Genomic DNA, 22,719 nt, shown 5'->3' on the forward strand with positions numbered 1-22,719 from the left:
ACCTCAGCTAGATCTAGAGTTCGTGGGACGTCATCGAGCTGAACGTGTGCAGATCACGGAGGTGCCGTACCTTCGGTGCTAGGATCGGTCGGATCGTGAAGACGTGCGACTACATCAACCGCGTTGTCATAACGCTTCCGCTTTTGGTCTACGAGGGTACGTAGACAACACTCTCCCCTCTTGTTGCTATGCATCACCTAGATGGATCTTGCGTGTGCGTAGGATTTTTTTTGAAATTACCGCGTTCCCCAACAGTGGCATCCGATCCAGGTCTATGCGTAGATGTTATATGCACGAGTAGAACACAAAGGAGTTGTGGGCATGAGCATATACATATTGCTTGCTGTCACTAGTTGATTCTTGATTCAGCGGTATTGTTGGATGAAGCGGCTCAGACCGACATTACGCGTACGCTTACGTGAGACTGGTTCTACCGACGTGCTTCGCACACATGTGGCTAGTGGGTGTCTGTTTCTCCAACTTTAGTTGAATCGGTTTCAATGAACAAGGTTCTTTCTGAAGATCAAAAAGCAATCACTATACCATGTTGTGGTTTTGATGCGTAGGTAAGAACAGTTTTTGCTAGAAGCCCGTAGCAGCCACGTTAAACTTGCAACAACAAAGTAGAGGACGTCTAACTAGTTTTTGCAGGGCATGTTGTGATGTGATATGGTCAAGATGTGATTATATAAATTTTTGTATGAGATGATCATGTTTTGTAACACAGTTATCGGCAACTGGCAGGAGCCATATGGTTGTCGCTTTATTGTATGAAATGCAATCGACATGTAATTGCTTTAGTTTATCACTAAGCGATAGCGATAGTCATGGAAGCAATAGTTGGCGAGACGACAACGATGCTGCGATGGAGATCAAGGTGTCAAGCCGGTGATGATGGTGATCATGACGATGCTTTGGAGATGGAGATCAAAAGGCACAAGATGATGGTGGCCATATCATATTACTTATTTGATTGCATGTGATGTTTATCCTTTATGCATCTTATTTTGCTTAGTACGGCGGTAGCATTATAAGATGATCTCTCACTAAATTTCAAGGTACAAGTGTTCTCCCTGAGTATGCACCGTTGCTACAGTTCGTCGTGCCGAGACACCACGTGATGATCGAGTGTGATAAGCTCTACATTCACATACAACGGGTGCAAGCCAGTTTTGCACACGCAGAATACTCGGGTTAAACTTAACGAGCCTAGCATATGCAGATATGGCCTCAGAACACTGAGACCGAAAGGTCAAGCATGAATCATATAATAGATATGATCAACATAGTGATGTTCACCATTGAAAACCACTCCATCTCATGTGATGATCGGACATAGTTTAGTTGATATGGATCACATGATCACTTAGATGATTAGAGGGATGTCTATCTAAGGGGGAGTTCTTAAGTAATATGATTAATTGAACTTTAATTTATCATGAACTTAGTACCTGATAGTATTTTACATGTCTATGTTGTTGTATATAAATGGCCCGTGCTGTTGTTCCGTTGAATTTTAATGCGTTCCTAGAGAAAGCTAAGTTGAAAGATGATGGTAGAAATTACACGGACTGGGTCCGTAACTTGAGTATTATCCTCAATGCTGCACAGAAGAATTACATCCTTGAAGCACCGCTAGGTGACAAACCCGCTGCAGGAGCAACGCCAGATGTTATGAACGTCTGGCAGAGCAAAGCTGATGACTACTCGATAGTTCAGTGTGCCATGCTTTACGGCATAGAACCGGGACGTCAACGATGTTTTGAACGTCATGGAGCATATGAGATGTTCCAGGAGTTGAAGTTAATATTTCAAGCAAATGCCCAGATTGAGAGATATGAAGTCTCCAATAAGTTCTACAACTGCAAGATGGAGGAGAATAGTTCTGTCAGTGAACATATACTCAGAATGTCTGGGTACCACAACCATTTGACTCAACTGGGAGTTAATCTTCCTGATGATATTGTCATTGACAGAGTTCTTCAATCACTTCCACCAAGCTACAAGAGCTTTGTGATGAAATATAATATGCAAGGGATGGATAAGACGATTCCCGAGCTCTTCGCAATGCTAAAGGCTGCGGAGGTAGAAATCAAGAAGGAGCATCAAGTGCTGATGGTCAAAAAGACCACCAGTTTCAAGAAAAAGGGTAAAGGGAAGAAGATGAACTTCAAGAAGAATGACAAGCAAGTTGCTTCTCAAGTGAAGAAGCCCAAGTCTGAACCTAAGCCTGAGACTGAGTGCTTCTACTACAAAGGAATTGGTCACTGGAAGCAAAACTGCCCCAAGTATTTGGCGGATAAGAAGGATGGCAAAGTGAAAGGTATATTTGATATACATGTTATTGATGTGTACCTTACTAATGCTGGCAGTAGCGCCTGGGTAATTGATACTGGTTCTGTTGCTAATATTTGCAAATCGAAACAGGGGCTACGGATTAAGCGGAGATTGGCTAAGGACGAGGCGACGATGCGCGTGGGAAATGGTTCCAAAGTCGATGTGATCGGCGTCGACACACTACCTCTACATCTACCTTCGGGATTAGTTTTAGACCTGAATAATTGTTTTTGGTGCCAGCGTTAAGCATGAACATTATATCTGGATCTTGTTTGATGCGAGACGGTTATTCATTTAAATCAGAGAATAATGGTTGTTCTATTTATATGAGTAATATCTTTTATGGTCATGCACCGTTAATGAGCGGTCTATTTTTACTAAATCTTGATAGTAGTGATACACATGTTCATAGTATTGAAGCCAAAAGGTATAAGTTTAATAATGATAGTGCAACTTATTTGTGGCACTGCCGTTTAGGTCATATTTGTGTAAAATGCATGAATAAACTTCATGCTGATGGGCTTTTGGAATCACTTGATGCTTGCGAACCATGCCTCATGGGCAAGATGACTAAGACTCCGTTATCCGGAACAATGGAACGAGCAACAGACTTATTGGAAATAATACATACTGATGTATGCGGTCCGATGAGTGTTGATGCTCGTGGCGGGTATCGCTATTTTCTGACCTTCATAGATGATTTGAGCAGATATGGGTATATCTACTTGACGAAACATAAGTCTGAAACATTTGAAAAGTTCAAAGAATTTTAGAGTGAAGTGGAAAATCAACGTAACAAGAAAATAAAGTTTCTACGATCTGATCATGGAGGAGAATATTTGTGTTACGAGTTTGGTCTTCATTTGAAACAATGCGAAATAGTTTTGCAACTCACGCCACCCGGAACACCACAGCGTAATGGTGTGTCCAAACGTCGTAATCGTACTTTACTAGATATGATGCGATCTATGATGTCTCTTACTGATTTACCGCTATCATTTTGGGGTTATGCTTTAGAGACGTCAGCAGTCAAGTTAAATAGGGCACTATCTAAATCCGTTGAGACGACACCTTATGAGCTGTGGATTGGCAAGAAACCCAAGTTGTCGTTTCTTAAAGTTTGGGGCTGCGATGCTTATGTGAAAAAGCTTCAACTTGATAAGCTTGAACCCAAATCGGAGAAATGTGTCTTCATAGGATACCCAAAGGAGACTGTTGGGTACACCTTCTATCACAGATCTGAAGGCAAGATATTCGTTGCTAAGTGAAGGAAATATGCCCTAGAGGCAATAATAAAGTTATTATTTATTTCCTTATATCATGATAAATGTTTATTATTCATGCTAGAATTGTATTAACCGGAAACATAATACATGTGTGAATACATAGACAAACAGAGTGTCACTAGTATGCCTCTACTTGACTAGCTCGTTAATCAAAGATGGTTATGTTTCCTAACCATGAACAAGGAGTTGTTATTTGATTAACGGGATCACATCATTAGGTGAATGATCTGATTGACATGACCCATTCCATTAGCTTAGCACCCGATCGTTTAGTATGTTGCTATTGCTTTCTTCATGACTTATACATGTTCCTATGACTATGAGATTATGCAACTCCCGTTTGCCGGAGGAACACTTTGTGTGCTACCAAACGTCACAACGTAAATGGGTGATTATAAAGGTGCTCTACAGGTGTCTCCAAAGGTACATGTTGGGTTGGCGTATTTCGAGATTAGGATTTGTCACTCCGATTGTCGGAGAGGTATCTCTGGGCCCTCTCGGTAATGCACATCACATAAGCCTTGCAAGCATTGCAACTAATGAGTTAGTTGCGAGATGATGTATTACGGAACGAGTAAAGAGACTTGCCGGTAACGAGATTGAACTAGGTATTGGATACCGACGATCGAATCTCGGGCAAGTAACATACCAATGACGAAGGGAACAACGTATGTTGTTGTGCGGTCTGACCGATAAAGATCTTCGTAGAATATGTAGGAACCAATATGAGCATCCAGGTTCCGCTATTGGTTATTGACCGGAGACGTGTCTCGGTCATGTCTACATTGTTCTCGAACCGTAGGGTCCGCACGCTTAACGTTACGATGACAGTTTCATTATGAGTTTATGTATTTTGATCTACCGAAGGTTGTTCGGAGTCCCGGATGTGATCATGGACATGACGAGGAGTCTCGAAATGGTCGAGACATAAAGATTGATATATTGGAAGCCTATATTTGGATATCGGAATCGTTCTGGGTGAAATCGGGATTTTACCGGAGTACCGGGGGGTTACCGGAACCCCCCGGGGGGTTATTGGGCCTACATGGGCCTTAAGGGAGAAGAGGAAAGGAGGCAAGAGGTGGCCGCGCGCCCCTCCCCTTCCTAGTCCGAATAGGACAAGGGAAGGGGGGCGGCGCCCCCCCCTTTTCCTTTCCCTCTTCCTCCTCTTTCCCCTTCTCCTTATCCAACTAGGAAAGAAGGGAGTCCTACTCCCAGTGGGAGTAGGACTCCCCCTTGGCGCGCCCTCCTTGGCCGGCCGCCCCCTCCCCTTGGTTCCTTTATATACGGGGGCAGGGGGCACCCTAGAACACACAAGTTGATCTTCGTGATCGTTCCTTAGCCGTGTGCGGTGCCCCCTCCACGATATTACACCTCGGTCATATTGTAGCAGTGCTTAGGCGAAGCCCTATGACGGTTGAACATCAAGATCGCCACCACCCCGTCGTGCTGAGGAAACTTATCCCCGAAGTTTTGCTGGATCGGAGCCCGGGGATCGTCATCGAGCTGAACGTGTGCCAAGAACTCGGAGGTGCCGGAGTAACGGTGCTTGGATCGGTCAGACCGTGAAGACGTACGACTACATCAACCACGTTGTGCTGATGCTTCCGTTGTCGATCTACAAGGGTACGTAGATCACACTCTCCCCACTCGTTGCTATGCATCACCATGATCTTGCGTGTGCGTAGGAAATTTTTTGAAATTACTACGTTCCCCAACAGTGGCATCCGAGCCTAGGTTTTATATGTTGATGTTATTTGCATGAGTAGAACACAAGTGAGTTGTGGGCGATATAAGTCATACTGCTTACCAACATGTCATACTTTGGTTCGGCGGTATTGTTGGACGAAGCGGCCCGGACCGACATTACGCGTACGCTTACGCGAGACCGGTTCTCCCGACGTGCTTTGCACATAGGTGGCTTGCGGGTGACAGTTTCTCCAACTTTAGTTGAACCGAGTGTGGCTACGCCCGGTCCTTGCGAAGGTTAAAACAACACCAACTTGACAAACTATCGTTGTGGTTTTGATGCATAGGTAAGATTGGTTCTTGCTTAAGCCCGTAGCATCCACGTAAAACTTGCAACAACAAAGTAGAGGACGTCTAACTTGTTTTTGCAGGGCATGTTGTGATGTGATATGGTCAAGACATGATGCTAAATTTTATTGTATGAGATGATCATGTTTTGTAACCGAGTTATCGGCAACTGGCAGGAGCCATATGGTTGTCGCTTTATTGTATGCAATGCAATCGCGCTGTAATGCTTTACTTTATCACTAAGCGGTAGCGATAGTCGTGGAAGCATAAGATTGGCGAGACGACAACGATGCTACGATGGAGATCAAGGTGTCGCGCCGGTGACGATGGTGATCATGACGGTGCTTCAAAGATGGAGATCACAAGCACAAGATGATGGTGGCCATATCATATCATTTATATTGATTGCATGTGATGTTTATCTTTTATGCATCTTATCTTGCTTTGATTGACGGTAGCATTATAAGATGATCTCTCACTAATTATCAAGAAGTGTTCTCCCTGAGTATGCACCGTTGCGAAAGTTCTTCGTGCTGAGACACCACGTGATGATCGGGTGTGATAGGCTCTACGTTCAAATACAACGGGTGCAAAACAGTTGCACACGCAGAATACTCAGGTTATACTTGACGAGCCAAGCATATACAGATATGGCCTCGGAACACGGAGATCGAAAGGTCGAGCGTGAATCATATAGCAGATATGATCAACATAGCGATGTTCACCAATGAAACTACTCCATCTCACGTGATGATCGGACATGGTTTAGTTGATTTGGATCACGTAATCACTTAGAGGATTAGAGGGATGTCTATCTAAGTGGGAGTTCTTAAGTAATATGATTAATTGAACTTAAATTTATCATGAACTTAGTCCTGGTAGTATTTTGCAAATTATGTTGTAGATCAATAGCTCGCGTTGTTGCTTCCCTGTGTTTATTTTGATATGTTCCTAGAGAAAATTGTGTTGAAAGATGTTAGTAGCAATGATGCGGATTGGATCCGTGATCTGAGGTTTATCCTCATTGCTGCACAGAAGAATTATGTACTTGATGCACCGCTAGGTGACGGACCTATGGCAGGAGCAGATGCAGACGTTATGAACGTTTGGCTAGCTCAATATGATGACTACTTGATAGTCTAGTGCACCATGCTTAATGGCTTAGAATCGGGACTTCAAAGACGTTTTGAACATCATGGAGCATATGAGATGTTCCAGGAGTTGAAGTTAATATTTCAAGCAAATACCCGAGTTGAGAGATATGAAGTCTCCAACAAGTTCTATAGCTAAAAGATGGAGGAGAATCGCTCAACTAGTGAGCATGTGCTCAGATTGTCTGAGTACTACAATCGCTTGAATTAAGTGGGAGTTAATCTTCCAGATAAGATAGTGATTGACAGAATTCTCTAGTCACCATCACCAAGTTAGTAGAACTTCGTGATGAACTATGATATGCAAGGGATAACGAAAACGATTCCCAAGCTCTTCGTAATGCGGAAATTGACGAAGGTAGAAATCGAGAAAAACATCAAGTGTTGATGGTAGACAAGACCACTAGTTTCAAGAAAAGGGCAGAGGGAAGAAGGGGAACTTCAAGAAGAACAGCAAGCAAGTTGCTGCTCAAGTGAAGAAGCCCAAGTCTGGTCCTAAGCCTGAGACTAAGTGTTTCTACTGCAAAGGGACTGGTCACTGGAAGCAGAACTACCCCAAGTGATTGGCAGATAAGAAGGATGGCAAAGTGAACATAAGTATATTTGATATACATGTTATTGATGTGTACTTTACTAGTGTTTATAGCAACCCCTCAGTATTTGATACTGGTTTAGTTGCTAAGATTAGTAACTCGAAACGGGAGTTGCAGAATAAACAGAGACTAGTTAAGGGTGAAGTGACGATGTGTGTTGGAAGTGGTTCCAAGATTGATATGATCATCATCGCACACTCCCTATACTTTCGGGATTAGTGTTGAACCTGAATAAGTGTTATTTGGTGTTTGCGTTGAGCATGAATATGATTTGATCATGTTTATTGTAATACGGTTATTCATTTAAGTAAGAGAATAAATTGTTGTTCTGTTTACATGAATAAAACCTTATATGGTTACACACCCAATGAAAATAGTTCGTTGGATCTCGATCGTAGTGATACACATAATCATAATATTGAAACCAAAAGATGCAAAGTTAATAATGATAGTGCAACTTATTTGTGGCACTGACGTTTAGGTCATATTGGTGTAAAGCGCATGAAGAAACTCCATGCTGATGGGTTTTTGGAATCACTTGATTATGAATCAGTTGATGCTTGCGAACCATGCCTCATGGGCAAGATGACTAAAACGCCGTTCTCCGGAACTATGGAGCGAGCAACTGACTTATTGGAAATAATACATACTGATGTATGAGATCCGATGAGTGTTAAGGCTCGCGGCGGGTATCATTATTTTCTGACGTTCACAGATGATTTGAGCAGATATGGGTATATCTACTTAATGAAACACAAGTTTGAAATATTTGAAAAGTTCAAAGAATTTCAGAGTGAAGTGGAGAATCATCGTAACAAGAAAATAAAAGTTTCTACGATATGATCGCAGAGGTAAAATATTTGAGTTACGAGTTTGGCCTTCAGTTAAAACAATGGGAAATAGTTTCATTACTCACGCCACCTGGAACACCACAGCATAATGGTGTGTCCGAACATCATAACCGTACTTTATTAGATATGGTGCGATCTATGATGTCTCTTATCGATCTACCACTATTGTTTTGGGGTTATGCATTAAAGACAGCTGCATTCACGTTTAAAAGGGCACCATCTAAGTCCGTTGAGACGACACAATCTGAACTGTGGTTTGGCAAGAAACCAAAGTTGTCATTTCTTAAAGTTTGGGATTGTGATGCTTATATGAAAAAGTTTCATCCTAATAAGCTCAAACCCAAATCGGAGAAATATGTCTTCATAGGATACCCAAAGGAGACTGTTGGGTACACCTTCTATCACAAATCCGAAGGCAATACTTTTACTAAATTCGGAGTTTTTTTAGAGAAGGAGTTTCTCTTGAAAGAAGTGAGTGGGAGGAAAGTAGAACTTGATAAGGTAATTGTACCTTCTCCCTTATTGAAAAGTAGTTCATCACAAGAAATCTGTTCCCGTGACTACTACACCAATTAGTGAGGAAGACTAATGATGATGATCATGTAACTTCAGATCAAGTTAATACCGAATCTCGTAGGTAAACCAGAGTGATATCCGCACCAAAGTGGTACGTTAATCCTGTTCTGGAAGTCATGTTACTAGACCACGACGAACTTGCGAACTATGAGGAAGTGATGATGAGCCTAGATTCCGCGAAATGGCTTGAGGCCATGAAATCTGAGATGAGATCCATGTATGAGAACAAAGTATGGACTTTGATTGACTTGCCCAATGATCAGCGAGCCATTGAGATTAAACGGATCTTCAACAGGAAGACGGACGCTGATAGTAGTGTTACTATCTACAAAGCTAGAATTGTCGCAAAAAGGTTTTCGACAAGTTCAAGGTGTTGACTATGATGAGAGTTTCTCACTCGTATCTATGCTTAAGTCTGTCCGAATCATGTTAGCAATTGCCGCATTTTATGAAATCCAGCAAATGGATGTCAAAACTGCATTCTTGAATGGATTTCTGGAAGAAGAGTTGTATATGATGCAGCCGGAAGGTTTTGTCGATCCAAAAGGAGCTAACAAAGTGTGCAAGCTCCAGCAATCCATTTATGGACTGGTGCAAGCCTCTCGGAGTTGGAATAAACGCTTTGATAGTATGATCAAAGCATATAGTTTTATATAGACTTGCGGTGAAGCCTGTATTTACAAGAAAGTGAGTGGGAGCACTACAGCATTTCTGATAAGTATATGTGAATGACATATTGTTGATCGGAAATAATGTAGAATTATTCTGCAAAGCATAAAGGAGTGTTTTGAAAGAAGTTTTTCAAAGAAAGACCTCGGTGAAGCTGCTTACATATTAAGCATCAAAATCTATAGAGATAGATCAAGACGCTTGATAAGTTTTTTCAATGAGTACATACCTTGATAATATTTTGAAGTAGTTCAAAAATGGAACAGTCAAAGAAAGAGTTCTTGGCTGTGTTACAAGGTATGAAATTGAGTAAGACTCAAAGCCCGACCACGGCAGAAGATAGAAAGAGAATGAAAGTCATTCCCTATGCCTCAGCCATAGGTTCTATAAAGTATGCCATGATGTGTACCAGATCTATTGTATACCCTACACTGTGTTAAGCAAGGGAGTACAATAGTGATCTAAGAGTATATCACTGGACATTGGTTAAAATTATCCTTAGTGGAATAAGGAAATATTTCTCGATTATGGAGGTGACAAAAGGTTCATCGTAAAAAGTTACGTTGATGCAAGTTTTGACACAGATCTGGATGACTCTAAGTCTCGATCTAGATACATATTAAAAGTGGGAACAATTAGCTAGAGTAGCTCCGTGCAGAGCATTGTAGACATAGAATTCGCAAAATACTTACGGATCTGTATGTGACAGACCCGTTGACTAAAATTATCTCACAAGCAAAACATGATCACACCTTAGTACTCTTTGGGTGTTAATCACATAAATGATGTGAACTAGATTATTGACTCTAGTAAACCCTTTGGGTATAGGTCACATGACGATGTGAACTATGGGTGTTAATCACATGGTGATGTGAACTCTTAGTGTTGAATCACATGGCGATGTGAACTAGATTATTGACTCTAGTGCAAGTGGGAGACTGAAGGAAATATGCCCTAGAGGCAATAATAAAGTTATTATTTATTTCCTTATATCATGATAAATGTTTATTATTCATGCTAGAATTGTATTAACCGGAAACATAATACATGTGTGAATACATAGACAAACAGAGTGTCACTAGTATGCCTCTACTTGACTAGCTCGTTAATCAAAGATGGTTATGTTTCCTAACCATGAACAAGGAGTTGTTATTTAATTAACGGGATCACATCATTAGGTGAATGATCTGATTGACATGACCCATTCCATTAGCTTAGCACCCGATCGTTTAGTATGTTGCTATTGCTTTCTTCATGACTTATACATGTTCCTATGACTATGAGATTATGCAACTCCCGTTTGCCGGAGGAACACTTTGTGTGCTACCAAACGTCACAACGTAAATGGGTGATTATAAAGGTGCTCTACAGGTGTCTCCAAAGGTACATGTTGGGTTGGCGTATTTCGAGATTAGGATTTGTCACTCCGATTGTCGGAGAGGTATCTCTGGGCCCTCTCGGTAATGCACATCACATAAGCCTTGCAAGCATTGCAACTAATGAGTTAGTTGCGAGATGATGTATTACGGAACGAGTAAAGAGACTTGCCAGTAACGAGATTGAACTAGGTATTGGATACCGACGATCGAATCTCGGGCAAGTAACATACTGATGACGAAGGGAACAACGTATGTTGTTATGCGGTCTGACCGATAAAGATCTTCGTAGAATATGTAGGAACCAATATGAGCATCCAGGTTCCGCTATTGGTTATTGACCGGAGATGTGTCTCGGTCATGTCTACATTGTTCTCGAACTGTAGGGTCCGCACGCTTAACGTTACGATGACAGTTTCATTATGAGTTTATGTATTTTGATGTACCGAAGGTTGTTCAGAGTCCCGGATGTGATCATGGACATGACGAGGAGTCTCGAAATGGTCGAGACATAAAGATCGATATCTTGGAAGCCTATATTTGGATATCGGAATCGTTCCGGGTGAAATCGGGATTTTACCGGAGTACCGGGGGGGTTACCGGAACCCCTCGGGGGTTATTGGGCCTACATGGGCCTTAAGGGAGAAGAGGAAAGGAGGCAAGAGGTGGCCGCGCGCCCCTCCCCTTCCTAGTCCGAATAGGACAAGGGAAGGGGGGCGGCGCCCCCCCCCTTTTCCTTTCCCTCTTCCTCCTCTTTCCCCTTCTCCTTATCCAACTAGGAAAGAAGGGAGTCCTACTCCCAGTGGGAGTAGGACTCCCCCTTGGCGCGCCCTCCTTGGCCGGCCGCCCCCTCCCCTTGGTTCCTTTATATACGGGGGCAGGGGGCACCCTAGAACACACAAGTTGATTTTCGTGATCGTTCCTTAGCCGTGTGCGGTGCCCCCCTCCACGATATTACACCTCGGTCATATTATAGCAGTGCTTAGGCGAAGCCCTGCGACGGTTGAACATCAAGATCGTCACCACGCTGTCATGCTAACGGAACTCATCCCCGAAGTTTTGCTGGATCGGAGCCCGGGGATCGTCATCGAGCTGAACGTCTGCCAAGAACTCGGAGGTGCCGGAGTAACGGTGCTTGGATCGGTCGGACCGTGAAGACGTACGACTACATCAACCACATTGTGCTGACGCTTCCGTTGTCGATCTACAAGGGTACGTAGATCACACTCTCCCCACTCGTTGCTATGCATCACCATGATCTTGGGTGTGCGTAGGAATTTTTTTGAAATTACTACGTTCCCCTACACTAAGAATGGATCCTTTCTAGAGAAGGAGTTTCTCTTGAAAGAAGTGACTGGGAGGAAAGTAGAACTTGATGAGGTAATTGTACCTTCTCTCGAGTTTGAAAGTAGTACATCACATAAGTCAGTTCCAGTGATTCCTACACCAACTAGTGAGGAAGCTAATGATGATGATCATGAAACTTCTGATCAAGTTACTACCAAACCTCGTAGGTCAACCAGAGTAAGATTCGCACCAGAGTGGTACGGTAATCATGTTCTGGAGGTCATGTTACTTGACCATGACGAACCTACAAACTATGAGGAAGCGATGATGAGCCCAAATTCCACAAAATGGCTTGAGGCCATGAAATCTGAGATGGGATCGATGTATGAGAACAAAGTGTGGACTTTGGTTGACTTGCCCGATGATCGGAAAGCCATAGAAAATAAATGGATCTTCAAGAAGAAGACCGACGCTAACGGTAATGTTACTATCTACAAAGCTCGACTTGTTGCGAAAGGTTTTCGACAAGTTCAAGGAGTTGACTATGATGAGACCTTCTCACCCGTAGCGATGCTTAAGTCCGTCCGAATCGTGTTAGCAATTGCCGCATTTTATGATTATGAAATTTGGAAAATGGATGTCAAAACTGCATTCCTTAATGGATATCTTAAAGAAGAGTTGTATATGATGCAACCAGAAGGTTTTGTCGATCCAAAAGGTGCTAACAAAGTATGTGAGTTCCAGCGATCCATTTATGGACTGGTGCAAGCATCCCGGAGCTGGAATATACGCTTTGATAGTGTGATCAAAGCATATGGTTTTATACAAACTTTTGGAGAAGCCTGCATTTACAAGAAAGTGAGTGGGAGCTCTGTAGCATTTCTGATATTATATGTGGATGACATATTGTTGATCGGAAATGATACTGAATTTCTGAATAGCATAAAAGGATACTTGAATAAGAATTTTTCAATGAAAGACCTCAGAGAAGCTGCTTATATATTGGGCATCAAGATCTATAGAGATAGATCAAGACACTTAATTGGACTTTCACAAAGCACATACCTTGATAAAGTTTTGAAGAAGTTCAAAATGGATCAAGCAAAGAAGGGGTTCTTGCCTATGTTACAAGGTATGAAGTTGAGTCAGACTCAACGCCCGACCACTGCAGAAGATAGAGAGAAAATGAAGGTCATTCCCTATGCTTCAGCCATAGGTTTTATCATGTATGTAATGCTGTGTACCAGACCTGATATGTGCCTTGCTATTAGTTTAGCAGGGAGGTACCAAAGTAATCCAGGAGTGGATCACTGGACAACGGTCAAGAACATCTTGAAATACCTGAAAAGGACTAAGGATATGTTTCTCGTTTATGGAGGTGACAAAGAGCTCGTCGTAAACAGTTACATCGATGCAAGCTTTGACACTGATCCCGATGACTCTAAATCGCAAATCGGACACGTATTTTTATTGAATGGTGGAGTTGTTAGTTGGTGCAGTTCCAAGCAAAGCATCATGGCGGAATCTACGTGTGCAGCGGAGTACATAGTGCAAATGAAGGAATTCATATCCGATCTAGGTGTCATACCTAGTGCATCGGGTCCAATGAAAATCTTTTGTGACAATACTGGTGCAATTGCCTTGACAAAGGAATCCAGATTTCACAAGAGAACCAAGCACATCAAGAGATGCTTTAATTCCATCCACGACCAAGTCAAGGAGGGAGACATAGAGATTTTCAAGATACATACGGATCTGAATGTTGCAGACCCGTTGACTAAGCCTCTCTCACGAGCAAAACATGATCAACACCAATACTCCATGGATGTTAGAATCGTTACAATGTAATCTAGATTATTAACTCTAGTGCAAGTGGGAGACTGAAGGAGATATTCCCTAGAGGCAATAATAAAGTTGTTATTTATATTTCCTTATATCATGATAAATGTTTATTATTCATGCTAGAATTGTATTAACCGGAAACTTAGTACATGTGTGAATACATAGACAAACAAAGTTTCACTAGTCTGCCTCTACTTGACTAGCTCATTAATCAAAGATGGTTAAGTTTCCTAGCCATGGACAAGAGTTGTCATTTGATGAACGGGATCACATCATTAGAGAATGATGTGATTGACTTGACCCATCCGTTAGCTTAGCACGATGTTCGTTTAGTTTGTTGCTATTGCTTTCTTCATAACTTATACATGTTCCTATGACTATGAGATTATGCAACTCCCGAATACCGGAGGAACACTTAGTGTGCTATCGAACGTCACAACGTAACTGGGTGATTATAAAGATACTCTACAGGTGTCTCCGATGGTGTTTGTTGAGTTGGCATAGATCGAGATTAGGATTTGTCACTCCGATTGTCGGAGAGGTATCTATGGCCCTCTCGGTAATGCACATCACTATAAGCCTTGCAAGCAATGTGACTAATGAGTTAGTTGCGGGATGATGCATTACAGAACGAGTAAATAGACTTGTCGGTTACGAGATTGAACTAGGTATTGAGATACCGATGTTCGAATCTCGGGCAAGTAACATACCGATGACAAAGGGAACAACATATGTTGTTATGCGGTTTGACCGATAAAGATCTTCGTAGAATATGTGGGAACCAATATGAGCATCTAGGTTTCTCTATTGGTTATTGACCAGAGATGAGTCTCGGTCATGTCTACATAGTTCTCGAACCCGTAGGGTCCGCACGCTTAAAATTCGGTGACGATCGGTATTATGAGTTTATGTGTTTTGATGTACCGAAGGTAGTTCGGAGTCCCGTATATGATCACGGACATGACGAGGAGTCTCGAAATGGCCGAGACATAAAGATCAATAAATTAGAAGGCTATGTTTGGACATCGGAATGGTCTGAGTGAGTTCGGGCATTTACCGGAGTACCGGGGGGTTACCGGAACCCCCCGGGGAGTGTATGGGCCTTAGTGGGAAAGAGGAGGAGGCGGCCAAGGTGGGGGCGCGCCCCCCAAGCCCAATCTAAATTGGGGTGGGGGGCCGGCCCCCCTTTCCTTCTCCCTCTCTGCTCCTTCCTTCCTCTCCTACTCCAACTAGGTAAGGGGGAATCCTACTCCCACCGGGAGTAGGACCCCCCCTTGGGCGCGCCATGAGAGGGCCGTCCTTCCCCCTCCTCCACTCCTTTATATACGGGGGAGGGGGGCACCCCATAGACACACAAGTTGATTGTTTAGCCGTGTGCGGTGCCCCCTCCACAGAATTCCACCTCGGTCATATCGTTGTAGTGCTTAGGCGAAGCCCTGCGCCGGTAGCTTCATCATCACCGTCATCACACCGTCGTGCTGATGAAACTATCCCTCAACCTCAGCTGGATCTAGAGTTCGTGGGACGTCACCGAGCTGAACGTGTGCAGATCACGGAGGTGCAGTACCTTCAGTGCTAGGATAGGTCGGATTGTGAAGACGTACGACTACATTAACTGCGTTGTCATAACGCTTCCGCTTTTGGTCTACGAGGGTACGTAGACAACACTCTCCCCTCTCGTTGCTATGGATCACCTAGATGGATCTTGTGTGTGCATAGGATTTTTTTTTGAAATTACCGCGCTCCCCAACACTATCCATGGAGATGCATAGCTATGAGAGGGGGAGAGCATCTTCATATCCTTGAAGATCGCAAAGCCGAAGCGTTTATCAACGCGGTTGATGTAGTCGTACACCTTCATGATCCGTCCTGATCAAGTACTGAACGTACGACACCTCCACGTCTAGCACACGTTCAGCTCGATGACATCCTCTCCTTCTTGATCCAACAAGATGGGCGAAGTAGTAGATGAGTTCCGGCAGCACGACGGTGTTGGTGAATAAGAATCTCCATAGGGCTTCGCCAAGCACAACGGAAATTGTGATGGAGGATAAACTAGAGGGGACGGGGTTGCTGGCACACGACTTGGTGATTCTTAATGTCTTCCAGGTGCTAGCCCTGCCCCTCTATTTATATGTTGAGCCCTGGGGTCGTAACTTGGAGAAAGAGCCTCCTCAAAGTCGGGTTTTCCCGTAAGGAAGAGTGTCGGGGATATACCCCACGGTATGACCTGGCCGGAATTATGACCAGGCCGGGCTTAGCGACTCACCAGAGACCTGGCTGGAGCTTGGCGACTCACTGGCAATCCGCCCGGACATGGCGGTTTACATGTAACCCGCCGGGATATTATGACTCACTGGAGACCCGGCGGGCGGATCAGACGGACGACAAGGCCCAAGGCCCAGCAGGCCGGCTTATACTCTGGTGGGCCGGCTTAAGAGGAAAGGGATGACGAATATTTCCTTTACGAGGAAGCAAGACCTGGACTTGTATTCAACTTGTGAAGAAAGGATAGATTAGTCCTAGTCCTACTAGGACTCCACATGTAACCCGCCTGTCGTGGAATTGTCACGACAGATGTCCTTAATGTCAGGACTTAGTCGCGAGGCCAACGCATCTATGTGGTAGCTTGAGAGGGGTTGAGCGGGACGAGAGACGTGATGTTTTACCCAGGTTCGGCCCCTCACGGTGGAGGTAAAAGCCTACATCCTGCTTCATTGATATTGATGATGATGATCACGGTTACAAGAGTGCTCTATCTCGAGAGCTATTGTCTAAACCTAACTTGTCCAACTTGTGGAACTTGTGAATCTTGTCCCCCTTTTGGGGAGCCCTGCCCCTCCTTATATATGTTGAAGGGGCGGTTTACATGTGGAGTCCTATTAGGATTAGGACTAGTTTATCTCTAATACAAACCAGATACAAGTCCAGGTCTTAGCTCCTTGTAAGATAATGTTCCTCATGCCTTTCCTCTTAAACCGGCCCACCGTTAAACATGAACTAGCCTTCTGGGCTTTGGGCCTTGTCATCCGTCGATCCCGCATGCCGGATCACCAGTGAGTCATAATGACCAGGTGGGTTGCTTGTAAACCGCCAGGTCAGGGCGGGTCACCAGTAACTCGCCAAGTGTTAGCGAGGTCTTCAGATAAACCGCCAAGTCCGGCCGGTTTACACCGCGGGGTATATCCCCGACATTAACCCCCAAGTTTAGCTTGGATCTATTTATGGTAAACTTATGCTGCAAAATAAACAAAAGAACAAATTTGACAGGTTATGCTCCGGGTTAAGAATTTTTGTAAACCGGTACCTGATCACCCTTAAGTCCTTGTTATTTCCTCCTTCTGGGAAATCCGTGTCAATAGACCAGCTTCATAATCAATTTGCCAACATTGGTCTGATATCCAGCCGGTTTGAAGATATAAAACTTGCCGGTTTAATATTACCAAAATGGCCGGTTTATAAATATTGATGGCGCCGGGTCATAATTGTTGTCGACACCGGGTTATGTAATTGATCTTCCTGATTTGCTCAAAATTGATAAAATGAAGATATTCCTCCTTTATATGCATAATACCTGTAGCCCCCAAGTCTTAAGAGGAGAACATAGTGATAACTTAAGACTTGCTCCAATAAGTGTTTCAACCTTGAAGAAATCTGGTTTGTTCATCTCAAAACTGAATACTCCATATATGTAGCCCCCAAGTGTCGGGTTGTCATGCTTGCAGCAACCTGGGACTTGTAATTGCTTGATGCTCATAAAAACTTCAACCAGTGTAGCCCCCAAGGGCCGGGTCATTATGCAATAATGAGCAGGGACTTTGTAAATATAATCTTGTAAACTTTGAACAGCAACGTGTAGCCCCCAAGGGCCGGCTTAGTAAGATAATACTGAACCAGGACTTGATATATATACTTTAATGAAAATAACATATTATAATGTAGCTTCCATCATAGGGCTTGAACCCACGTCCACAAGGTTAAGAGCTTTGTGCTTTACCAACTGAGCAATCGATTCTTCAATATTATGGACGAAAACTTGTGTACCTTGAATTGTTGACAGGAGCAATTGGTAGCCCCCAAGGGCCGGCTCATTATAATATAATGAGTCCGGTCTTCAATAAGACTAGTAAAAATGACTTTGCATTAGCCCCCAAGTGTCATGGTGCATGCTTGCAGTGACATGAGACTTGCATGTAATCTCAATTTGAATAATGTAGCCCCCAAGTACCGGGTCGTAAGCCTGCAGCAACTCGGGACTATTCCTTCAATTGTAGAATAAATCATATCCATTGATAAAATAATAGCCATTGCGCTGAAGCGACTTTGAAAACCTTAATCATAATAGTGGTTATTGATAACCATAAAAATCCAGCCATGTTGGCTATTCAAGATAATATAATCCGGTGAAAACCTTATTCATTCAATATCATAATGAAAATTCAGCCAAAATTGGCTATTTGAATAATATAACCCAATGATTTATAAGCGCATGATTCCAATGGCGCAATCCAAATATATATATATATATATATATATATATATATATACTGGCGACTTATAGTCCAAAGCCAGGCCGGTTTAACAAACCTGTTTCTGCATACAACAAGTTTAAAGTGTCCTGGCGGTTTACCGCCGGACGGGTCATAATGCCCAACATATAACCTGGGTTTATAACCAAGGATGCACTTAAGAATAATCAAATATGAAATATATCATACCTGTGACATTGAATCACATTGTTGGTTTTACCAACTTTTTGTAGTAAGAGTGATAACCCCAATCTTGAGTAATGATAACTCCTTCCATATTGTGCCGGTTTATGATAAAACCGTGTCGGGCTGTGATAGACACCGGATTATCCATATATAATACTGGCGACTTGTAGTCGAACCGGACCGGGTTAATAATCGCCGGATTATAATTGGTCATGTACTGACAACTTGTAGTTGAAGGTCGAGCCGGGTTGATAAACACCGGTTTACTCCATAAGAGGATGTTAACAGCAAGGATCAAACCAGGCAAATAGTCTCCGGATTGACGTGAACTGTGTTCCGTCAATTGATTGGTTGAAAACTTTGTCGGTTTAAAAAATGCAATAAAAAGAAAGAAAAATCTTTCAAAGAAAAGTGCGAAGCAAAAGCAACGACAAAACCGTTTGCAAAAAAGGTTTATTTGAGCTGATCAAATGGCGTTACCATGGCTGAACACGACCAAGCTCCCGTTAGATGTAACTATGGTTCTAGTCAGCCAGGTCCCCAAATGAAACCGTGGCATTTATGCCGACCAAGTGGCATGGCGATGGTTCGGATTCGACCAAGCCCCCAAGTGATTCTGTGGCCTTAGGCCGATCAAGAGGCATGAGTGGTTCAGACGTGACCAAGTCCCCAAGTGATCTGGTGGCTCTCGCCTATCAAGAGGTATGGTATTGGTTCGGACACGACCAATCCTCCAAGTGATATAACACGATGCTTTTAAAAAGCAAACTCAAGGGGTAAACCGGAGGCCGCTTTAGAACAACTCCGTGTAACCACACATGATGTAAAAGAACAGAGACCCCGCTTTATGAAGCAGAAGCCCCCATGTGATCAATAATATGTCAGGCCAGTAATGCGGGATACCCATGTTTGAGCCGCGCAACATGGCAGCAGGTCCTCTTTGGCAATTTTTAACTTTTTGCAAGAGATAAATTCTTCTTGAACCGGGATCTTGAACCAGATATTGAGAGCTTCAAAGCTTTGTGGGAGACATCTTTCCCTTGAACCGGATTTTAAACCGGAATCTTCATTTTTAGCCGGAAATTTTCTGACAGGCTTTAAACTCGAACTTGCGAGAAGTTAATTCCCTTTTGAAACAGAAATTCTTAAACCGGATTTGAGAGCTTCAGAGCTTTGTCGGAGAACAAATTTCCCTTGTACCGGATTGTAAACCGGAATCCTTTTCTGATGACCCGAGACTTCTTCATTGAGCCAGGATTTTGTAACTGTCCTATACTTTCTAATCCGGAAATCTTCTGACAGCACGATGTGAATCCGGGACCGGGTTATCTTTCCCTCCAACGTATTGGGGTTCTTGACTTCACTGAAAACCGGCAACGTTTGCTAAGTCACATCATTGTAGCCCTCAAGTCTCAAGGTGACTCGAGGAGTTGGCTTGAGATTCTCCATATTTGACCGTGATATAAACCGGCATAACTTGTATATCATTGGTGTTGATAGCACGATGTGAATCCACAGAAGGTTGAGGTGACTGCGGCGGGTTGTAAATGATCCCGTATGAACCGTGTCAGCAACTCGGCCAATGGTTCCTTCCAACTGGTTGTTTCAAGCTTAACCAAACTGTAGTGGCGGCGATTTGTGCGCCTGCCCATTGAGCCATCCATTGCAGACGGCCGTTGATAATATATGATAATTTGCCTCCAATTTGTTGGAAGAAAACCTGGCTTCTTAAGCAGTGACTTGCTCATACTCAATAAACAGCTCATACAAATAGGTGCGGCCCGGTATGTTGATGTAGACCAGGCTGCGAGAGACGGACGACAAAAGCGACCGCAACATCAGAGGCAGCTCGGATAGATGAATCGGCCGCGGCATTGTAAACTGGTGCGGACGGGGAAGATCGGCACCGATGTCGTAAACCGGCACGGACGGGCGAGTTAATCGTGGGCGCGGTCCCGACAAGTTGATGTAGATCGAATTGCACAGGCGGCGGCTTGCGCACACCCGTCCAACAGCAAACGATAAATCATTGTCCTGCATATATATAAATACACAGACAAAGTAATTGTTCCTTGAAGAAAACAATATATGCTAAAAATAATAAGAAAAGATAGCACCTGGCATGTGTTGGATAAATGAGTATCATAGTACTTGCAGTACCGTGCCAGGCCTCCGCCATTGGCTTTTGTTTCTAGTAGCCTTCTGAGCTAGCTTTGCTCAATCAACATCAGACATCCACTCTAGGATTGATGTATGTTGGCAGCCTCAGGACTTGTCCACTTGACTTTTCCTCCAACCAATCTCCTCTTATCTCTTTCTCTTTCACTTATAGGGGAGCGCACTGGAGTAAAAGCCTGGGCGACTCATGGCCATAACCCATAGCAGAGGGGCGCAAGACGCGGCAGCTCGGGCAGAACCAACAGGGCCGCGGCGGTTCATATAACCGGCTCGTGGAGATGACGCGAAGGCGAGCGGGCCATAGCGGTGGAGGCGACTTACAAGCGGACAGAGCGACGCAGCGATGACACGGTGCCGGCGCGACCACGGGAACGCAGCAGAACAAGGAGGGACGAGAGTGAGGCCGAGTCGGAGCAGCTCGGGGCGGAGGCCACTCGGAGTCAGAGCCTGGGCACGGGTCGACCGCGGGGACTCAAGGGAGGCGCGATCCGTGGTTTGCAGAGAGCGGAGCTGGCGACTTGGCGGCTTGGACCTGCCGCAGCAAAGCAGTGCGGCGGCTCGTGGGCGGCGATTTGGAGCTGAAGGTGTGGTGGCGATCTTGGCACAGACGTCCGCCAGGGCGAAGGCGCCTTGGGAGCAATGGTGGTTTCGGATTGATGGCGGTTCAGTGGGGAGAGGCGAAGGACGGCAGCGGAAAGGCCTGGATGGCCCGAGTGCGATGGAGATGGCGTCTCAGCAGGGAGATACAGGGAGTCCGGTAGAGGCGGCTCATGGTCTAGGCCAGCGAACCAGCGAGGCTGGTCTGCGATGGTAGAAGCCAGCAATAGTAAAGCTGGACGGTGAGTTACAGCCATGGAGGCTGAGTCCGTGTCCACCCTTGGGTCTTCCTCCGGGTCATGGCCGATTTCAAGGCTGAGTCCAATTCCTGTTTTCTTGTCGTATGGAACAATCGCAACTTTTCCTTACGTGCACCCATCGTAGTAGTATGCACGAATCAGTAGGGTTTGGAGGATTGGCACTGCTGACGTCAGATCACCGGATCGTAGGTACGCGCCATGGCACGCAACTCTAACTTCTGATGTAGATCTTTTCAAACCGGCTCTTCTTCATCTGGAAAATTGAAAGCTCCTCGATCCCTAGGAAAGATCCCTTCAAGAACTCAACACCACCATGCGTGAGCCCCACGGTGGGCGCCAACTGTCGTGGAATTGTCACGGCAGATGTCCTTAATGTCAGGACTTAGTCGCGAGGCCAACGCATCTATGTGGTAGCTTGAGAGGGGTTGAGCGGGACGAGAGACGCGATGTTTTACCCAGGTTTGGCCCCTCACGGTGGAGGTAAAAGCCTACATCCTGCTTCATTGATATTGATGATGATGATCACGGTTACAAGAGTGCTCTATCTCGAGAGATATTGTCTAAACCTAACTTGTCCAACTTGTGGAACTTGTGAATCTTGTCCCCCTTTTGGGGAGCCCTGCCCCTCCTTATATATGTTGAAGGGGCGGTTTACATGTGGAGTCCTATTAGGATTAGGACTAGTTTATCTCTAATACAAACCGGATACAAGTCCAGGTCTTAGCTCCTTGTAAGATAATGTTCCTCATGCCTTTCCTCTTAAACCGGCCCACCGTTAAACGTGAACCGGCCTTCTGGGCTTTGGGCCTTGTCATCCGTCGATCCCGCACGCCGGATCACCAGTGAGTCATAATGACCAGGTGGGTTGCTTGTAAACCGCCAGGTCAGGGCGGGTCGCCAGTAACTCGCCAAGTGTCAGCGGGGTCTTCAGATAAACCGCCAAGTCTGGCCGGGTTAACTTCCG

Source organism: Triticum urartu, chromosome 1A (assembly GCF_056163025.1).
Source record: "Triticum urartu cultivar PI428250 chromosome 1A, HENAU_Tu73, whole genome shotgun sequence".
NCBI classification, from domain to species: domain Eukaryota; kingdom Viridiplantae; phylum Streptophyta; class Magnoliopsida; order Poales; family Poaceae; genus Triticum; species Triticum urartu.